This window comes from Solea senegalensis, linkage group LG20 (genome assembly GCF_019176455.1).
Source record: "Solea senegalensis isolate Sse05_10M linkage group LG20, IFAPA_SoseM_1, whole genome shotgun sequence".
NCBI classification, from domain to species: domain Eukaryota; kingdom Metazoa; phylum Chordata; class Actinopteri; order Pleuronectiformes; family Soleidae; genus Solea; species Solea senegalensis.
The window spans coordinates 4,120,907-4,140,529 of NC_058039.1; the positions used below are offsets into that span (position 1 = coordinate 4,120,907).

The 19,623-nt window shown below is 38.3% G+C and overlaps 1 protein-coding gene and 1 long non-coding RNA gene across 3 annotated transcripts in view; one reads left to right on the top strand and one right to left on the bottom strand.

Moving 5' to 3' along the window:
- Positions 1-19,623, top strand: part of LOC122786588 (DENN domain-containing protein 3-like) — a 49,468-nt gene that overhangs the window by 5,784 nt on the left and 24,061 nt on the right. The gene's annotated exons all lie outside the window — the stretch shown is intronic.
- LOC122786590 lies at positions 2,205-3,058 on the bottom strand. Its single transcript, XR_006362460.1, has 3 exons — positions 3,047-3,058; positions 2,597-2,731; positions 2,205-2,324 (listed from the first exon to the last, which is right to left on the bottom strand). It is a non-coding gene; the product is annotated as an uncharacterized LOC122786590 (long non-coding RNA).

Consider the following 19,623-nt stretch of genomic DNA (forward strand, 5'->3'; position numbering starts at 1 on the left):
TTTTGTCATCTTGCTCTACATATGGTGATAGCTTCACAGCCTGGTATTTAGTGATCAAGATATTCCACTGTGTAGAAATGTATTCACACACTCTAATACAATACATAATGGATGTGAAAAATATGGCATTACAAGGTTGACCTGACCATTGCTTTTGCATTATTCATGGAAATCACGAAGTATTTATGTCGGCTACTTTCATAACAATACGTTTCATAGCATAGCTTTTGCTGACTACTTATCTATATTTGATTATTCTCCAGATCAAAATCTTGTAATCTTGTAATCGTTGTAATCTCAAACTAATGCACACCTTTTTGTCAGAATTCTTTATAGGAATACATACTTATCCTTATGGCTAGGGAGTGAAACTCAGGATGCTCTGCCCTTGTTCGCTGTCATCCACTTGAAAGTAAGGCATAGAAAATGTTCGCAAAAGACACTAACTCACCCAGTTTGTGAAGGCAGGCCCTGGAAGTGGCGGTTTCACTGCTGCACACATGGCACAGCTGGTGTCTGTGTTAAACACTAACATGAAGTTTGAAATATTAGGTTTACAACAACAACTTATTGTACTTTTAATAACAATAACAAACATCTTCCTATTACAGTGTATTGACAAACAAGTTTGTAAAGTGTTTTCGGTAATACTGTGTCACTGTAAATTTAAGATCCATTGTTACATACCTGAGGCTTGCAGAATTTCAACTGCCAACTTCTTCCTTTCCTCTGCCATCTTGCCTGGAGCTGTCCCAAATGTCATACTCGCTCTGTTGGGAAAAGCCTCCATGACTGCCTTTGCCATCTAAATAGTTAAACAAGGTTTGCATAAGTTTCCAAGTCTGCAAAACACGGCAAGTGGAATTGCATAAAAACAGAAATCGATCAAAAAATCATAATGGATGTTTATGATTTCGATAAAGTAAGCAACATTCTTATTACCTTGATGACAACTACTCCACAGCTGGACCCATCTCTCTGGAATGGGTGTTGCAGAACATCGCCTGTCCACTTGACATTTACCCAGTCACTTTTTCCATGACACGTCCTCCTCATCTTGAAGTACTCGCTGTATCAGAAAAGTTTGGAGGTGGTTAATATAATGAATACGTACACATACATTACGCAAGTGGTAAGAAGTCTCTTCCTACTTTGTTTGGTGTTTAGCAGGGGTGACGTAGTTAATGTGAGGGACACTGGACAACTATTTTCTTGCATATTGCTTGTGTTGCTGTCCAGCATTTGTTTGCTATGCATACATGTAAGCCTCTTTTACAGCATTGTATCCATACTATAATACTTTCTGAAATAAAGCAAGTCTTGCAAACACATAAGCGTTTGAAATTGCTATAATTGCACTCGACAGGTAGAATAGCTTAATTACCGCAATCTATTTGCTGCATCGTCAGAGTCCGCCTGCTCAGTTGTGCTGCGTGCGGGATCGACCAGACAGACAGAAGTCTCTGCAGCATTGACGTACTGTAAACAAAACAGAAAATATGATAATATTTCATTATATTACTAATGACATTCAAAGGAGAATTGAAGGCAGTTGTTAGTTATGAATTAATGACCTACCAGAAACTTCCAGTGAGTATCACTGATGTTAACAAATGACACAATGGCCTTATATTTGTCAAAGTCGATCTGTAACAAAATCCAAAATCACTAAATAATTAATAAGTATTTTCTGCTATGAATGAAATAATAAATGAGAGGCTCTTTGGAATATGATAGAACATTTGAGAAAAATGTCTTTCTTTCACATGGAACATCGTCCTCGCACACACACACTATTATGGATGGAACAGCATGATAGCAACGATGTGTGCAAAAATAATAGTTTGCTTGAAAGAGTTTGATTTGAAGAGAAGTGAACTTTAATTCTTATTTTCTGATTGGCTTTGAAAGACATAACAGGATGTTACTGTGCCACCTCCTTAAATAAGACCTATTATCCCGAAATTGAAGAAAGTGCGGGTAAGGGGAGCAGAGGATATAGTAGTGCGTGTAACAGTGTGCCAGTGTGTGTATAGTAGTGTGTGAGATATTGATAGAGTATGATGTTACATGTGAGACCAAGACTGAAATATTTCTCAAATGGCCTGTCATAATGGAATACACATACACACACACACACACACACATACACTTTTGTACTTTGTTTCTGTACCTGATACAAATATTACCTTAGACAGACTGTGTCGCCTTACATCCTCTCTCTTGCCAAAGAGGATCACCCCAGCCACATAGTGGCTTAGAATGTAAATGGTGCTTCCCAAATTAAGTTTAGTGGCAGTGTGGTGAAGGAGGCTTTCAATGACCTTCAGAGAATTAAACACACAAGAAAACGTGAGAGGTCATACATTAATTTAAAATTCATAAAATATGATTCTCATGGATTACTGTTCATCTTCTCTGTTATTATACATAACAGAAAAGATGAACAGAACACAAAAACAAATGACAATTAAATCACATACTTTGAGTCTGTAATCCAAATGAAAATTCAAAGGTATCTACATTACAAGGGCTGGTCATTGCTGTTTGCAGCTTTAATTGTAAGTGTTTCAGTTTTTTTAATGAAAGGACTTACCTCGCCTACAAGCCACTGGTGAGGCCTTAGTGTTCTAAACTCACTGTGGTGAATTACAAAGTTGTGCCCGATAATTTGAGAGGGCACCACAGAAACGACCACTTCTGTGTCACTTTTTCTCCACAGTTGTGTGACCTGCCAATCACAAAAAGCAATTACTTATTTTTGTGCTAGGAAACACTCCTTTCTATGTGTGTTTTTTCTAAAATGAAATAAATTTAAAACATGAAATATAATTGATAAATATAACATTAGAGAGTGTTGGTCATACTTGTGATTTAAGATCCTTTGAGGTGTCACTGACTGATGCAGATGGAGGTTGTTTTTTGCCTTGTGGACTCTATGGAGAGAAGTAGCAGTGTTATCATAGTCGTTAAAGTAAATATTGCAATCAACTGCAATTCATCATCTCATAAGATGCTTTTATAGGTTTTTGCCTCAACAAATTACCTGAGATGGAGAACGATTTTCCAATGTTTTGGAATGTTTTCTGTCCAATGTTCTCTAAAAATAAACAGACACACCAGATTTATTTTGTACTTTCCACTTATGGCATTCCAGTCTCTCAAAAAAACTTACCTTATTCTTCTGCTGTTTGAAGACAAAAGGCTTGGACAGTTTCGACACATAAACCCCTCGTTTTTTTTGTCTTCTATTCTTCCACCGTTCCACGTCCACCCGATGTGTCTAAAGTTAATCAACAGAATAATACTGTCAATGTCAAATTAATTTAATAGTATCACTGAAGCACAATATTGCATTGTTACATGTCATGCCATATCACATTACATTTAACAATCAAAAAATCAAAAAAGTTGTTCTGCATCCTCCTGCAATCCTCTTGAATATGAATTTACTCTGAGCATTTCATTTGGGTGGGGTTTGCTTAGAGTATTTATGATCAATATATGAACTTCTTACCTTCTTCTTTCTCCTTTTGGAGTCTGCATACTCCCTCAGTAGGGCCTTGAGAGTGACTTTATAAGTATCAACAAAGTCATCAAGCCTTGACATTTTTTTTCGCAGGAACCGGATCTGTTTCAGGTCCCACTGGCTCTTCTCCATGATACCCTGGGTTTGGTTATCTTGGGTGTAATTCTAGAGTTGGACATATCGATAACATTTTATCAAAACATAGTTGAATGTCTTCATTCATTTGGTTTATCTTATCATATGTAATATCCAGCATGGAAATGTGCAAGTAACATTCAGTGTTCAATGCTCAACTTTATTGTACCTGTGTCGATTTACTGGAGGCTCTACTATACTTCTTGCTCAGGCTGTCATACACTGGGCCTGTTCCATGACGACCTAGATCACCTGGCAGAATACATTTTTTTATTACTTAAAGATACCAATATATATATAAATTATATAAATATAAATATTATAAATATTATAAATATATATAAATAATAAATATTATAAATATATAAATATAATATAATTATATAAATTAAACAGGACTCACCTAGGAGTAATTTACTCCACAGAGCAGCCTGAGGAAGAAAGTACCTCATCAAGGTAGGGATGAAAGTAGGACAATAGTAGGTGTTTTCATCACCTTCCTGGTCAAGGTCTTCCCTCGCAATCAGCTCTTCAAAATGTTGTTGAAATCGTGTCGGTCCTATGTCATTCTAGAAAAACATTATATAAAACTGTAAGACTTTTTCAGAAATTATAAAGAGTACAGGGAAGGTGCCTCACCAGAGTAGCTGACTAAGGAAGGTGTGGAAATATGATGTTTTTCACACATCAGATGACAGTAAGACTAAAACAAGATGCTGCATCTCAAGGGGCTATCCTAAATAAGTCGAAATTTAAATGGTAAATGGCACTTTTACACTGTTTGTCACATTCACCCTTTCCAACACACAATAATACAGTCCCAATGACACGTTGGGGGGCAAGTGTGGGTTCAGTATCTTGCCCAAGGAGCATCAACCTTCTGGTTAGTGGGGGATCCACTCTACCTCCCGAGCCACAGTTGCTCGTGAACACAAGAAAAAAGTTTAGCAAAGTTGACAGCTCACAATGTGCTTAGACACTGCAAGATTCTGACCCAAAAACAGCTGATGAATGGGATACTAAAACATGTCATCCAGCCTGCTTTTTCTGATCACCTTTTTTTGGGTTTGGGTCTGTTCACAACTTTTTATTACCTGTAGCCTATCTGTATCCAGTGTTAAGCACTTTAAAGCTTGAATTTAAAAAGCCAAATGTGTCTGAAGTTTCAAATTTCTGAGTAATGAACAGCAAAAAGTTACATCCAACCCAAGAATGTAATAGTTACAGTAAAGAGAAAGATACCTCATAGTCCTGATTTGTGACTGTAGAGTCCTCAGGACATGGTCCTCCCTTTGTGAGCTGCATTTGTAGATTTATAAAATGCTTTTCTACATTTTCTCCACTGTGGGAACTGGAGAAGACCATGTTGGTGCTGATGACAAGTTCATCCAGTTCCCTCAATGTTGATGCTTGTGTCATCCGTCCAAACACATGCATCGCCAACTTGTAATGTTTGGAGGCACTACAAAGGAAAATTACAAAATCAATGATCAGAGATTACATAATGTCTGAAATCTTAAGCATATTAACATAAAGTCACCACTTACTGTTTTTTGCAAAGCTCCTTCGCATTCTTCATCACATGGCTCAAGCATCTGTGGAGGATGGGAAGACCAATGGCATCATCCTTTGCTTGTCCAGTCACAATCAGGAAATACCTGCAGAGGAGTTCCTGCAGACTCACTCCACAGAAATTCGATGACAGTGACTGTAGGAGGACCACTGAGCCGTCACAAATGAACATAACCGGTCTGGTTTTGGCTTTTGGGCCATGTTGTCTGATCAGTTCTGTGACCACAGACCCCAGGAAATACGAAACAGATGTTGTAGTGTGGTCACTGGTTATGTATGTGGCCACAGGAAGAGGGGAAGATCCTTTAGATGGGTGTCGAACAACAACCTCATATATGTAGAAAGGTGAACTTTGGCCTTTCCCCTTCATTATAATGCTGCCTGTTGCGTCAAAATAAACAATGTCTTCTTTGCATCTGTCAAAGAAGACATTGAGTGTTTTGAGACTAAACAGCATTAAACTTTTTGGGTGAAGGCCGACTTTCTGGATAATCCTTTCCTCAGGATCTTCCTCTTCTTCTTTCAGCATCCTCTGTAGGCTGATTAGCTCATTTTTATGCCGCCTTCTTTTAACCTTTTGGCTCCACGACACAGTTTTCATCACACCAGTTGCAGGGACCTGGTCCCTGCAACCTGATGCCATGACAGTGTCATCAAGCCTTGCAATGCTCTCTAGGTAGACACTCCTGGGCATTTTCGTTGTAAGGGTTTGGGACAGGGCATCCCTTTCCTTGCCTCGCACTGGCCGTCTTTTTAGCTGGTCCCATCTGTGGCACACAAAACTACCACGGAACTGGACCATGGCTTTCAGGGATGACTCCTCTTGGACTATAATGTCCACCTCTACCGGGCAGTCATCAAACAGGCAGTAGCCCGAACACACAAAGACTGGACCACTTCTTCTGGAGCTTATGGATTTGACTCTGTGTCCCTTAAATCCAAAACTGCAAAGTGGATGTATGCTTTTAATACCATTTGCCATTACTGACGTCCAGTTCAGTGTTTGGAAACGGTGAAGATGTTGTCTCTTCCGAAGCTTTGTCCAATCTTTGTGGTCAATGAAGAAAAACCAAGGCGGGGGTGGCAATGAACTTTTATAGTAAGTGTCATCAGATGTAATTTCTGCATCAGAAGAGACTGATCCAATCTGCAAATAACAACAATACACTATTAAAATCTAATAGTTATTCTGGAATATGGATTACAGTTTACTCAGAATGTAAAATAATGTAATTGACTCAGCTATTTTTCATGTGTTGTCCCACCCTGCTCCACGCTTTCTAGTCAGACTACTCAGTGATTCAACTCTAGTGTTACCTGTGCAGGACTTGTGGTCATGCCATCATGAGAGGGCGTAGACCCAGGAGTGTCTTCGCTCGCATCTGTGTGAGGTGACACCGCAGACTGGGCTGTACTCGTGGCAGCCGCCACATTTTTCTAGAGGGAGATTCAACTGTCAGTCCACATAACACTCTACAAGAAACAAGTAGACTCAGAGGCCATAATCCAAAATAATGTAATTGACTCAGCTATTTTTCATGTGTTGTCCCACCCTGCTCCACGCTTTCTAGTCAGACTACTCAGTGATTCAACTCTAGTGTTACCTGTGCAGGACTTGTGGTCATGCCATCATGAGAGGGCGTAGACCCAGGAGTGTCTTCGCTCGCATCTGTGTGAGGTGACACCGCAGACTGGGCTGTACTCGTGGCAGCCGCCACATTTTTCTAGAGGGAGATTCAACTGTCAGTCCACATAACACTCTACAAGAAACAAGTAGACTCAGAGGCCATAATCCAAAATAATGTAATTGACTCAGCTATTTTTCATGTGTTGTCCCACCCTGCTCCACGCTTTCTAGTCAGACTACTCAGTGATTCAACTCTAGTGTTACCTGTGCAGGACTTGTGGTCATGCCATCATGAGAGGGCGTAGACCCAGGAGTGTCTTCGCTCGCATCTGTGTGAGGTGACACCGCAGACTGGGCTGTACTCGTGGCAGCCGCCACATTTTTCTAGAGGGAGATTCAACTGTCAGTCCACATAACACTCTACAAGAAACAAGTAGACTCAGAGGCCATAATCCTGGCAGATTTAATCCATTGTACCAAATATTAGAGCTTCAGGAAATCCACATGCAACATGGGCCACTGACCAGGTGAAGACCACTAATGACCATACAACATTTTGAAATTATATTAACTATGAATTTTACAATTTAAAGCTTCGTATCCACAGTCTTTTATAAATGTCAAAGTGATAAATGTGAAACCATTACCTTTTTATGTCTGAGATACCCATTCTTGAGCCTTGTCCTGTTGGTCTTGACATTAGAAATTCCAATGTCTTTGCAGACTTCACCCCAGAATGTATCCTGATTGATTTCTGCCTCATGACCAACAGATATTGCTGAGGCATGAAGCCTGTCTATAACAGCAACAATGTCCTCAATGCTTTTTGAAAGTTTTCTGGACTGGAAACAAGAAGACAATATGTCATTACAACACATCACATGATGAGCTACAACATTTTTAGATGCATTACAGGCCTACTGGTGTTAGAGTAAAGAGCGTTATTAAGGACTTCAGACCGCTCTAGAGGCTTGGTCATTAGGCCTGGATGACTGGTCCTGTAAGTGTCTTGCCTCAGCTGCCAGTCAGAGTGTGAGAGGCTCTGGCGCACTGCAGGTTTGTAACAACGGACGAGGGAGACGGCCCAGTGTCACTTGTGTGTTGTCATGTCTGAATCGATTTTGTGTGACTTGGTCATTGGCATTGACCATGGTGCTGAAATAGCCAATTGGCACAGTGGTGAGATAACAGTAGGCAGCTGGTCATTAACAAATCCATGGTGTTGACCATGGTGCTGAAATAAAGGCTGAAAGGGCCCACTGAAGGTTCCCGTCACCTCTGCAATGAGCCACTGGCTCAGCACCTGTCTTAATAGGAGCTGTGTAGCACCGTAGTGCTGAAAAAACAAAAATCGATGCCAGGCAAATTGATTGTTGTATCCCAAAAAAAATTTGTCAGCGCATAAATCACATTGTAGAAATCTTCACACCCAGAAAGCGATATAAAGAAGGATTCACACTCACATAATTTTTTATTTATCAGAAAACGATAACATTTATAAATTAAAAGTGAGCATACTTTATGATGGTCCTCACTTACCTTTCCAAATGCAGAGAAGACAAGGACACTAAAGTGAAGAAAAGACAAAGTTATTATGTTAGGTTATGGCAACTGCGCATCATCAGCTGTGCATGCTGTGTTAACTTAGAAACTCAGAATTTTTTTTTTTTTTATTATTATTTTTTTTTTTATAATTATAAGGTAGCGGGTCTGCCTGTCATCCTCCTGTGTCAATCATTGGTCTGCAGGCAGATCCTATCAGTCCAGGGGTGGACTGGCCATCGGGAGTACCGGGAGTTTTTCCCAGTGAGCCAGAGTCTAGCGGGGCCGGTCAACGCAATAGGCCTATATACTTTTTTTTATATATATATTTTTTAATTTTTTTTTTCCACCACACATAATTGGCTGTACAGGATGAGCTGGCGACCCGGTACGCGGGTCTTCATCCCGGACCCAATTCAGTCCGACACGCCAGCGTTAACTGTGGTTCGGCGGTATATGAAGCTATATTTAAGAGGCTAAATAAAACAGCGCGTTCGGGTATAACCTCGCATGGCTATGTGATATATATATATATATATTTCTTTCATTTCTTTCTTTCATTCTTTATTTATTTATTTCTTACGGTATGTAACATTACTTCGTCCAGTAACCTATTAACAAAATACCTTATTCTGGCATTTGCACTGATTAAAATAAATAATAGATAACCTGTTGTTCACACTCTGCTACAGCTAATAGCTATAGACTAATTGGCTAATTAACCTCGCCATGTGTGCTACAGCACAAATATTAGTCTTGGTCCTAACCTTACAATTTACAATTTATATATGAATTTCAGAATCCCAAGTCAATTTAGCCAAGTAGCCTTGGAAAATATGTGAAAGGCACACTTACCCTTTTCTTGCAGCCATTCTTCCAATCCAACCAAGTGCAGAGGCTTTTCATGTGGGACTGCACAATTGTTTAAAGCAGTGGTCTCAAACTTGCGGCCCGGGGGCCACATATGACCCTCCAATCGATTTAATGTGGCCCTCCAAACAATTTCAAGTTGAAACTGTTGTTGTTGTTGTTGTTTAAATGAATAGATTTTTGCATCATAAATATGTTTTTTTTTTATTGTTGCATATTACAACAAGCAATTATATTTTGAAATGATCTAATCCACTCCAACTGTACTTGTACATGCAAAAACACAGTGGACAAAGGTGCTGTACAGAGTAAGTACTATTATAATATGATTATTATTATTATTATTATTATTATTATAATAATAAAAATAAGTAAAATACTGAAAAGCTCACACGAGGCAATAGAGTACTTATGAAAAAGGAATTAATACGCATATTGATATATAATTCTGAGCTCATAACGTCCACTGCAACTGTTGCTTTTCCCAAAAAAGTTGGGCTTTTTGGTTTCACTTGACTGGCACCCCAGTAAAAATTCTTTGATGCTTAATTTCTCACAAATGATACAGTAAAAATGTTTGATAATGAGTGAGGTAGTAGTCAGCATGCCCCTGAGGTCAACTGTACCAACCATTGTCAGAACTTATGGGCAAAAGTGATTTTATTGTACAGTAAAAATTGAGTTTTCTGCCTTTTGCTGAGAAAAAAAGAGACGACTTTGATGCTTAATTTCTCACAAATGATACAGTAAAAATGTTTGATAATGAGTGAGGTAGTAGCCAGCATGCTCCTGAGGTCAACTGTACCAACCATTGTCAGAACTTATGGGCCAAAGTGATTTTATTGTACAGTAAAAATTTAGTTTTGGGCCTTTTTCTGAGTAAAAAAGACGACTTTGATGCTTAATTTCTCAAAAATGATACAGTAAAAATGTTTGATAATGAGTGAGGTAGTAGTCAGCATGCTCCTGAGGTCAACTGTACCAACCATTGTCAGAACGTATGGGCAAAAGTGATTTTATTGTACAGTAAAAATTGAGTTTTCTGCCTTTTGCTGAGAAAAAAAGAGACGACTTTGATGCTTAATTTCTCACAAATGATACAGTCAAAATGTTTGATAATGAGTGAGGTAGTAGCCAGCATGCTCCTGAGGTCAACTGTACCAACCATTGTCAGAACTTATGGGCCAAAGTGATTTTATTGTACAGTAAAAATTTAGTTTTGGGCCTTTTTCTGAGTAAAAAAGACGACTTTGATGCTTAATTTCTCAAAAATGATACAGTAAAAATGTTTGATAATGAGTGAGGTAGTAGTCAGCATGCCCCTGAGGTCAACTGTACCAACCATTGTCAGAACGTATGGGCAAAAGTGATTTTATTGTACAGTAAAAATTGAGTTTTCTGCCTTTTGCTGAGAAAAAAAGAGACGACTTTGATGCTTAATTTCTCACAAATGATACAGTCAAAATGTTTGATAATGAGTGAGGTAGTAGCCAGCATGCTCCTGAGGTCAACTGTACCAACCATTGTCAGAACTTATGGGCCAAAGTGATTTTATTGTACAGTAAAAATTGAGTTTTCTGCCTTTTTCTGAGAAAAAAAGAGACAACTTTGATGCTTAATTTCTCAAAAATGATACAGTAAAAATGTTTGATAATGAGTGAGGTAGTAGTCAGCATGCTCCTGAGGTCAACTGTACCAACCATTGTCAGAACTTATGGGCCAAAGTGGTTTTATTGTACAGTAAAAATTGAGTTTTGGGCCTTATTCTGAGAAAAAAAGAGACAACTTTGATGCTTAATTTCTCAAAAATGATACAGTAAAAATGTTTGATAATGAGTGAGGTAGTAGTCAGCATGCTCCTGAGGTCAAATATACCAACCATTGTCAGATCTTATGGGCCAAAGTGATTTTATTGTACAGTAAATATTGAGTTTTCTGTTTCTTTCTGAGAAAAAAAGAGACAACTTTGATGCTTAATTTCTCACAAATGATACAGTAAAAATGTTTGATAATGAGTGAGGTAGTAGTCAGCATACCCCTGAAGTCAACTGTACCAACCATTGCTGCGCTCTATGGGCAAAAGTGATTTTATTGTACAGTAAAATTGGCTTTCTGCCTTTTTCTGAGAAAAAAAAAGACAACTTTGAGTATTCTCAAAAATGATACAGTAAAACCAAGGTTTGATAATGAGTGAGGTGTAGTAGTCAGCAATGCCCTGAGGTCAAATATACCAAACTACTGTCAGAACTTATGGCAAAAGTGATTTTATTGCCAGTAAAAATTGAGTTTTCTCGCTTTTTCTGAGAAAAAGACAACTTTGAGGATTAATTTCTCAAAAATGATACAGTAAAACTGTTTGATAATGAGTGAGGTAGTAGTCAGCATGCCCCTGAGGTCAACTGTACCAACCATTGTCAGAACTTATGGGCCAAAGTGATTTTATTGTACAGTAAAAATGGAGTTGTCTGCCTTTTTCTGAGTAAAAAAGAGACAACTTTGATGCTTAATTTCTCACAAATGATACAGTAAAAATGTTTGATAATGAGTGAGGTAGTAGCCAGCATGCTCCTGAGGTCAACTGTACCAACCATTGTCAGAACTTATGGGCCAAAGTGATTTTATTGTACAGTAAAAATTGAGTTTTCTGCCTTTTTCTGAGAAAAAAAAAGACGACTTTGATGCTTAATTTCTCAAAAATGATACAGTAAAAATGTTTGATAATGAGTGAGGTAGTAGTCAGCATGCTCCTGAGGTCAAATATACCAACCATTGTCAGAACTTATGGGCAAAAGTGATTTTATTGTACAGTAAAAATTGAGTTTTCTGCCTTTTTCTGAGAAAAAAAAAGACAACTTTGATTATTAATTTCTCAAAAATGATACAGTAAAAATGTTTGATAATGAGTGAGGTAGTAGTCAGCATGCCCCTAAGTCAACTGTACCAACCATTGTCAGAACTTATGGGCAAAAGTGATTTTATTGTACAGTAAAAATTGAGTTTTCTGTTTCTTTCTGAGAAAAAAAAAGACAACTTTGAGTATTAATTTCTCAAAAATGATACAGTAAAACTGTTTGATAATGAGTGAGGTAGTAGCCAGCATGCTCCTGAGGTCAACTGTACCAACCATTGTCAGAACTTATGGGCAAAAGTGATTTTATTGTACAGTAAAAATTGAGTTTTCTGTTTCTTTCTGAGAAAAAAAAAGAGAACTTTGAGTATTAATTTCTCAAAAATGATACAGTAAAACTGTTTGATAATGAGTGAGGTAGTAGCCAGCATGCCCCTGAGGTCAACTGTACCAACCATTATCAGAACTTATGGGCCAAAGTGGTTTTATTGTACAGTAAAAATTGAGTTTTGGGCCTTATTCTGAGTAAAAAAGAGATGACTTTGATGCTTAATTTCTCACAAATGATACAGTAAAACTGTTTGATAATGAGTGAGGTAGTAGTCAGCATGCCCCTGAAGTCAACTGTACCAACCATTGTCAGAACTTATGGGCAAAAGTGATTTTATTGTACAGTAAAAATTGAGTTTTGGGCCTTATTCTGAGTAAAAAAGAGATGACTTTGATGCTTAATTTCTCAAAAATGATACAGTAAAAATGTTTGATAATGAGTGAGGTAGTAGTCAGCATGCTCCTGAGGTCAACTGTACCAACCATTGTCAGAACTTATGGGCCAAAGTGATGTTATTGTACAGTAAAAATTGAGTTTTCTGCCTTTTTCTGAGAAAAAAAGAGACGACTTTGATGTTTAATTTCTCACAAATGATACAGTAAAAATGTGTGATAATGAGTGAGGTAGTAGTCAGCATGCTCCTGAGGTCAACTGTACCAACCATTGTCAGAACTTATGCCAAAGTGATTTTATTGACAGTAAAAATTGAGTTTTCTGGCCTTTTTCTTGAGAAAAAAAAGACGACTTGATGCTTAATTTCTCACAAATGATACAGTAAAAATGTTTGATAATGAGTGAGGTAGTAGTCAGCATGCTCCTGAAGTCAACTGTACCAACCATTGTCAGATCTTATGGGCCAAAGGGATTTTATTGTACAGTAAATTTTGATTTTTCTGTTTCTTTCTGAGAAAAAAAGAGACAACTTTGATGCTTAATTTCTCACAAATGATACAGTAAAACTGTTTGATAATGAGTGAGGTAGTAGTCAGCATGCCCCTGAAGTCAACTGTACCAACCATTGTCAGAACTTATGGGCAAAAGTGATTTTATTGTACAGTAAAAATTGAGTTTTGGGCCTTATTCTGAGTAAAAAAGAGATGACTTTGATGCTTAATTTCTCAAAAATGATACAGTAAAAATGTTTGATAATGACTGAGGTAGTAGCCAGCATGCCCCTGAAGTCAACTGTACCAACCATTGTCAGAACTTATGGGCAAAAGTGATTTTATTGTACAGTAAAAATTGAGTTTTCTGCCTTTTGCTGAGAAAAAAATAGACGACTTTGATGCTTAATTTCTCACAAATGATACAGTCAAAATGTTTGATAATGAGTGAGGTAGTAGCCAAAGACAAGTTCTGAGTCAACTGTACCACTGAACTTATGGGCCAAAGTGATTTTATTGTACAGTAAAATTGAGTTTTCTGCCTTTTTCTGAGAAAAAAAAGACGACTCTTTGATGCTTAATTTCTCACAAATGATACAGTAAAAATGTTTGATAATGAGTGAGGTAGTAGTCAGCATGCCCCTGAGGTCAACTGTACCAACCATTGTCAGAACTTATGGGCCAAAGTGGTTTTATTGTACAGTAAAAATTGAGTTTTGGGCCTTATTCTGAGTAAAAAAGAGATGACTTTGATGCTTAATTTCTCACAAATGATACAGTAAAAATGTTTGATAATGAGTGAGGTAGTAGCCAGCATGCTCCTGAGGTCAACTGTACCAACCATTGTCAGAACTTATGGGCAAAAGTGATTTTATTGTACAGTAAAAATTTAGTTTTGGGCCTTTTTCTGAGTAAAAAAGACGACTTTGATGCTTAATTTCTCAAAAATGATACAGTAAAAATGTTTGATAATGAGTGAGGTAGTAGTCAGCATGCCCCTGAGGTCAACTGTACCAACCATTGTCAGAACGTATGGGCAAAAGTGATTTTATTGTACAGTAAAAATTGAGTTTTCTGCCTTTTGCTGAGAAAAAAAGAGACGACTTTGATGCTTAATTTCTCACAAATGATACAGTCAAAATGTTTGATAATGAGTGAGGTAGTAGACAGCATGCTCCTGAGGTCAACTGTACCAACCATTGTCAGAACTTATGGGCCAAAGTGATTTTATTGTACAGTAAAAATTTAGTTTTGGGCCTTTTTCTGAGTAAAAAAGACGACTTTGATGCTTAATTTCTCAAAAATGATACAGTAAAAATGTTTGATAATGAGTGAGGTAGTAGTCAGCATGCCCCTGAGGTCAACTGTACCAACCATTGTCAGAACTTATGGGCCAAAGTGGTTTTATTGTACAGTAAAAATTGAGTTTTGGGCCTTATTCTGAGAAAAAAAAAGACAACTTTGAGTATTAATTTCTCAAAAATGATACAGTAAAAATGTTTGATAAAAAGTGAGGGAGTAGTCAGCATGCTCCTGAGATCAATTGTGTCAACCATTGTCAGAACTTATGAGCCAATGTGTTGTTATTGTACAGTAAAAATATAAATAAATTAGGGAAAATATTTAGTTCAACAGCTTCTGGACAATGTGACCCAATGTCTTAAAATCAGCATGATTGATTGCCCTTGTATTAGTAACGTCTTATTTTGAAAACCGGAAGTGATCGCGCCGGTATCAAACTAGCGCTGATTCTCAGCCGACTCCCAGCATTCACCGTAAGTTCGACTGCACGGGCGCACTTAAACAACGAATGACGGCTCACTTGACCACGCGAAGACGAATGACGGCTCACTTGACCGCAGTGCTAAAATGAAGAATCTTGTTCGACTGGTCTGAACGAGTTTCACTCGCGCGCGCTTGTGTGTGTGTGTGTGTGTGTGTTGGTGCTCGTTGTCAATAGAAGTGATTTGATATTGATCAGTGTGGATTGTGTTGCTGACGTACAACCTGCTCACCTCTGCAGTGTAAGCTGCACACTGTGGGAACACTGTGACGCTGACTCACACATACTTTGTAGTAAAATCACAGTTCTACCTGCATCATTGTCATAAATGCTCGAGATGTGTTTCTCTGCTAAGAAAATCTGTATTTATTGTGGGATTAGAAAGTAATGAACTGTTTTTGAAGTAATTCAGTATTTGTTTAAAAAGGTGAAAGAGACCTATAGACCTATATATCAATACAATATAATGGATAAATCTGGAATTTGAGAACCACTCGTGCAGATGTATTGTTTCTATTTCTGTTGAATAAACAATGTAATATCAAAACATATATTTTGATATTAAAACCAACACATTAATTTATTTATTAAAAGTATGAAGATGATATGCAGATTGTGGCTGAGTTCTTATAAAATGTAGTTTTGGTTAACAGTTTTTCCAAACTGAGGGAAGAAAAGCAGAGTAATATTTAAAAGAGCTGACAAAATAAGCTCTATTTCTATGTACTATGTGTTCCCCTATTTTATCAGTTGCTTTCAGTCTGGAAAGATTGAACCTTATAAATGGAAGTCTGGTGTCTATTAAAGGGGCATTTCACTCATTTAAGAGGTCACCTGCTTCCTCTTTGAACAGCTCAGTAAAAAAAATAAAAAATGTGTCAGTGTTTGTGATTTTAATTTGTTGTTGTTGTTGTTGTTGTTTGAGGCTTCACTGTTTATGATGAAAAGACAACCACTAAGCAGCATCATACAAAATAAGGCATATTATAGGCATATATTTCCTAAAAACAGTAGAAAATAGAGTCAGTGTCCAGAGTTTTGGTCCAGTGACTTCCTTCAGGCAATTAATGAGTAGTTTTATCCTAAATCTAAGTTGGAAATGTGGTTTTAAACTTTTTTATGAAGATAATATGGACAAGTGTGATATATATATTCAAACTGATACGTGTTAGTGCGAAACATAAACAGTATATTGATGATTGAAGTCATTCATTCATTGTCTACCGCTTTTATCCTCCACAGGGAGCTGGAGCGTGTATAATCAACTTGTTAACACTGTGAGTGATAGAACACTAATTTGCGACTGTCCATGTTATTGTTTGATCGCTCTGCTTGTCTTCTAACCACATCTATTTTGGAAGCATCCTTCCTCCTTTGTCACTTAAGCCATGCAAAACGCATGCTGCCAGTTATTGCTGCGTGAATTTACATCCAAGTCACTTCCTCTGCGAGATATGAGGCCAAACTTGTTCATTAAAGGTCCTGCACATGTGGCCTGTGGATGCCTCAGCATGGGGTTACCTCCTCAAAGCTGCTGCTCCTGCTGCTCAAGTCCCAGCTTCATTATTATTATTATTTTTATTAGGTATAATGATAGAAGGGGTAGTGCCGGCCTCCCCCCACCCCTCCCTGCTGCTGTTTTTTGCATGATATGGAATGTAGAGCTCATTTTATTCTTTCTTTCTATCGAACTATCAACATTCATGTTTCATCACATCTTAGTTTTATCAAAAATGTGTGTACGTGTCTGTGCACAAGAGACTGTTGTCTAAAATAGCTGTAAAACTGCTTGATACACATGCGTACACAACGTCGTTAACACACAGGTTCTTGCAGAATGAGGGGATTTCAGGGAGTAGATGACCTAAGTGTGCATGTGTGTGTTTCCGTGACACAGCAGGGTAGTTAGTCAAAGGCTGGAATGGCCTGAAGACTGAGCGAGGGAGAGAAAGAAAGAGAGCAAGTGTGCTGAAGGTGAAGGAGAAAGGAGAGAAAATGTCAATGAAAGGGACAAAAGGAGGGAACAAATGAAAGAGGAGGTAAAAGGTGAGAGAAAAGTTCATATATTAGTCAGTGTGGTGTGATGTGAGAGGAAAAGAGAAGGAATGTATGAGAGAAAAAAAGAGATGACAAACCAAAACATTGCTGTTCCTTGGGTTTGTCCTATAACAGCAACTAATGCAAGTCAGATGTTTATTCATGGATGTGTTCACCCGGATAGACGGATTCACTGTGCAAGTATGTAGATGAATAAAGACAGTGCTCTGTGTGGACGTGATGATACTCACACATGGGTTTAATCCAGGTGGTGACTTTTTTCAGGCAGTGTATTATCAGTAATGACAATTATCATCATCACTATTATCTTCATCATCTTATCCAGGGTGTGACACGTGCTGTCGCCATCTGGGATTGGTTGTAGCTCCTCATGTGAGTCTCAGAAAAGAACAAGCATAGATGAAGTGTGGATGAGGATAATATTTATGTTACCAGTATTAAATTGCTATATAATATTTACACAGATATTGTCAATATATTGCATGATTATCATGCACTCTGGTTTTCTCACATTGAAAAGAATAAGCTGTTCCAAAGCTTAGCAGCCACCAAAAAGGCCTCTGTTTTTGAGCCTGGATCCACAGGTACATTCAAATGCAGTTGTTTAGTTTGTTGACCTCAGAGTTTTGGCTTGAGTGTGAGGCTGCAACAGCTTGGACAAATAAGGTGAGGCCACTGAGTCGGATCAAAATTCACAATATTTGCTTATGGATTTTTGGTCAAAGGCCTAACAGGAACAGGCCTGACAAACACCCAACATTTGGTTTCATTGATGAAGCACAGAACTCCTATGATTGGACTGTCAATACTGAAGATGGTTAACAAATCCAGTGTGAGTCATTTATATGAAATGTAAAAACCACTAACAGTGCTGCTGGAGTGTTTAGTGCAGTCAGCGCTGCTGACAAACATGTACCGGTAACCAAACCTCACATCTGTTGTGTGTGTGCCCTCATGATTGTGAAATTGTGTGTGTGTGTATGTGTGTGTGTGTTGACACACATCTGGAGGAGTTTGTGGGAAAGGAGAAGTCTGTCTTGGTGTGTGTATCTCCTGACAGTAAGAAAGAACTACTGTAGATTTTGCTTAATTTTTATCTCGTTAATGTTATAGTTTAACATTTAATTGACCCTCATGGGTGGAAATGGTGGTTAAAAGTGATCATAAATAAAAACTACAGTGTTACTCAAGTCCCAGTTTAGTCATTTGATAAACATGACTCGAATCTGTTGTGATTCATAGTTTAAATTTAAATCACGGTAAACTTCATTGTGGCCTTGCTCCTGCCATTGACGTCATTCGTGTTGTATTACTTCACAAGTGGTGCTCTGTAACTATAACAAGGGTGATGAATGATGATCACAGTATATTTGATTATATACCAATTTAAATGGCCCTCTAATTAGAAATTCAGAGACATTGGACATTTCGTACGAGATTCCTCAGTCGACCACACTCTTGCGGGTGTAACTCTGTCTGAAAACAGCTGTGTTGCACCATTTCCTCCGCTGGTCAAACACCAGCTGAGACGTTCACTGTCTACTGCTTTATCCTCCACATGAGGGTCACTGAGGGCGCTGGAGCCAATCCCAGCTGCTAACATAGGGTGAAAGGCCGGGTACCCCCTGGACAGGTCACCTGTCCAACACAGAGACGAGGAACCATTCTCTCACACGTTCACAGAGTGTCTAATTAACCCCTGCTCGTTTTTGGACTGTGGGAGGAAACCGGAGAACCTGGAGAAAACCCACGCGCACATGTGGAGAACATACAACCGGAAATCTTCTTGTTGTGAGGCAAAGTGCACCATCTTCTGCCCCCCCAGCAGAGACATTTAAGAGAAAACGTCTCAGCATAAATGTTATTTCTTCTTAATTAAAGATGGGACTAATAATGATAATGTTTATTGATAGATATGTCATTTATTTGCTCAATGTAGCAGTTGTATGGTCCATGAAACGTCAGAAACTGTTAAAAAAAACAACCTCAAAATGGAAACATCTTCAAGTGTCTTGCTGTCTTTAAAAACTAAAACCAGGGCTGGACGGGTCCTCGCACCTTGAGCAACCACAGTGGCCATTGCATGGCCCTAGAGAGGCCGCCAACCATTTGCTATGTCATAGTATAACAAATGTAGACCACATTTAAATGAAACAATGTTTTTTACTGAAGAAGTTCTTCCTGTTGCCAGTAGGTGTTGCGATGACTGACTTTTGCAGCTTATCATCATGGATCAATTGGCCCTAAAAAAAAGAAAGAAAAGAATAGAGTTGGGGTGGGACAGAAACTTGCTGTGTGATGTTCCTGCAAACATACTTGTGGCCACTTCTATGGTTGTCGTGGAAACTCGCATACAGATCAAAAGAAGGTGAGGTCAACAGAGTCCGTCTGGGCAGAAGATTGCTGGTTCCCACTCGTTATTTGTAGCACAAAATGTGTTCACA